We start from the raw sequence: 2,911 nt of genomic DNA, 5'->3' as shown, positions 1-2,911 counted from the left end.
TGAGCTGAGATCCGGCCACTGCACTCCAGCCTGGGCGACAGAGCGAGACTCCGTCTCAAAAAAAAAAAAAAAAGAAGCAAACAAACAAACAAAAAACACGAAAAAGCAGGGAAGAGTGGAAGGGGGTGCTAGGATGGGTGATAAAAGGCCTCCTGAGAGATGACAGATGAGCAAAGACCTAGAGGAGTGGAAGCACTGAGCCAGGCTGACCACGGGAAGATAATTCTGAGGTAGAGACGCGAGAGCAGGAGTGCGATAGGCCTGTTTGAACAGCCGGGAGGCCAAGTGGAGCGGAAACCCTTTGAAGGCAGGTAAGAATGAGAACAGAAGAAAGACAGAGAGAGATGGCCAGAGGCTCATAGACCAGAAGACCAGACTAAAGCTATTTCTTGTCTCGAAGTCTTCCTGGAGGTGTTGCCATGTTGACTGAGTCTTAAGAGTTGGCTAGTTAAGAAAGTGGGAAAAGAGCCAGGTGTGGTGGCTCACGCCTGTAGTCCCAACACTTTGGGAGGCCAAGGTGGGTGGATCACTTGAGGTCAGGAGTTCGAAACCAGCCTGGCCAACATGGCAAAACCCTATCTCTACTAAAAATACAAAAATTAGCCGGGCACGGTGGCATACGCCTGTAATCCCAGCTACTAGGGAGGCTGAGGCAGGAGAATCACTTGAATCCAGGAGGTGGAGGTTGCAGTGAGCTGAGATCTTGCCACTGAACTCCAGCCTGGGTGATAGATTGAGACTCCGTCTCAAAAATAAATGAGAGAGAGAGAAGAAAGAAAGAAAGAAAGAAAGGAAAGGAAGGAAGGAAGGAAAGAAAAGAAAGAAAGGAGGGATGGAGGGAGGGAAGGAAGGAAGGGGAAGGAAGGAAGGAAGGAAAAGAAAGAAAGAGAAAAAGAGAGAGGGAGGGAGGGAAAAGAAAAGAAGAAAAGGGGTGTTGCAGACAGTGGAGTGGCAACTATCCACCAACCTGGAGAAAGGGAAGTTGAAGTCCTTCAGTTACTCGGGGTGGAGCGTCCATGCCTGTGGGACAGAGCGAGAGATGTGGTTGAAGAGGTCAGCAGGACCTGGTCCATCCTGGAGGACCACGTGTATTATTCAGAGAAGGAGAGCTAAATTGTCATTGCAGAGAAGAGAGCAAAACCATGGATGCATCATTCGTGAGGCTTGGGTCCAACCCTACAGCCATTACATCAAAATGGTGGTGGGAAATAGGGATCAGACTGGGGTTTGTGTCTTTTTTCCAGGTAATTGAATGCACTGCCATGGTGAAGAAATGTTCATCTTGACAGTATTAAAGATTCAATGCAATCCCTATCAGAATCCCAATGGATTTTTTTTTTAATAGAAAAATAAAAACCTATTCTGAAACTCATGCTATGGTTTTTATTTTATTTTATTTTATTTTACTTCATTTATTTATTTTTGAGACAAGAGTCTCACTCTGTTGCCCAGGCTGGAGAGCAGTGGCACCATCTTCGCTCACTGCAACTTCAGGCTCCTAGGTTCAAGCAATTCTCCTTGCCTCAGCCTCTCAAGTAGCTGGGATTACAGGTGCCTGCCAGCATGCCCAGCTTATTTTTGTAGTTTTAGAAGAAAAGCTTTTGCCATGTTGGCCAAACTGGTCTCGAACTCCTGACCTCAAGTCATCTGTCCCCCTCGGCCTCCCAAAGTGCTGGGGTTACAGGCATGAGCCACCGCTCCTGGCCCCTTCTTGCGTCTTGAGACAAGACCCACATGACCTGGCAATGAGATGGGGAATGGCAACCCAGGAGAAGAAAATACTTTCAAAACAGGTCTTAAAAGAACATTCTGGATTTAGAGAATAAAGCAGAGAACAATGTAGCGTCCGTCCCTCCCCTCTTCTGGTTTCTTACAGCGATGATAATTCCAGAACATCTCAGCTGAAGATATGGACTGATACCCGCACTCAGTGCAGTATTTCCCGCTGAAACACCACGGACCGGGTGCTGCCCGCAGCCAGGGCTAGGCTACCAGAGGAAGGCCAGGCTGTGCTGAAGCTGCCATGAGCCTTAGTACCCCACGGGACCTTTCCCATCGTCTAGTTGTTCAAACACAAACAACTGCCCAGTAGGTTTTTCTAACATTTAGCTTTTGGTCCTTTACTTGGAGATGCACTGATTTCACCACAAAAATATTTGCGAGGAGAAAAAAAAGATTTTCATGAAAAAGCAAATATTTTTTAAATGTAGCTTTATGCAAAAACAAGCTGAAAGGTTGCTTGTTGCATTGTTGTATGTTCAAGCTCAGTCACTTTGCCGATACTAAGTTTCTTTTTTCTCCCAGTCACCCTTCTCCGTCAATGCTACTATTCAAGCAAAGCGTCGGAAATTAGCGCCTCATATGACCAGCCAATTCGGTTCCAGTCCTTTGGAAATGTAATCCTATTCGGTGTGTCTCAGACTTGGAGTGACACTCGGTTTGTTTCCCTGGAAAACTGGGTCAAATTGAATAGGCTTTTAGTCCTGTGCCTTTACCATAATTAAAAACGAGTTAGGCTGATTGTAGCATGTGTCCAGAATTTAGGTGTTTTTGCTTTATAAAGAGGAGAAGAGGTGCAAACCACAGGCCACTTTCACTCATGATAAACAGCGCCTAGAGGCAGAGTGGAGGAGACGCATTCATCATCCATGTTTCTAGGAATAATGGACAGGAGAGAAGTATGTATAAAGAAAGAATCCTGTGCTTCAGGAGGCCAAGGTGGGAGGATTGCTTGAGGTCAGGAGTTCAAGACCAGCCTGGGCAACCTCACCTCTCTTTAAAAATATATATATATATATTTTAATTTGCACTTTTAATGTATAAAATTTTTAATGTTTAAAATTTTAAATATAAATTTATATACATAAATTTTTAGAGAAAAAATATACTATATATACCTAGCAAGACCCCT

This window comes from Colobus angolensis, unplaced genomic scaffold, assembly GCF_000951035.1.
Source record: "Colobus angolensis palliatus isolate OR3802 unplaced genomic scaffold, Cang.pa_1.0 Scaffold133, whole genome shotgun sequence".
In the NCBI taxonomy this organism is placed as follows: Eukaryota; Metazoa; Chordata; class Mammalia; order Primates; family Cercopithecidae; genus Colobus; species Colobus angolensis.
The sequence above is the reverse complement of the archived record's forward strand: the minus strand, read 5'-3'. Positions refer to the sequence as shown.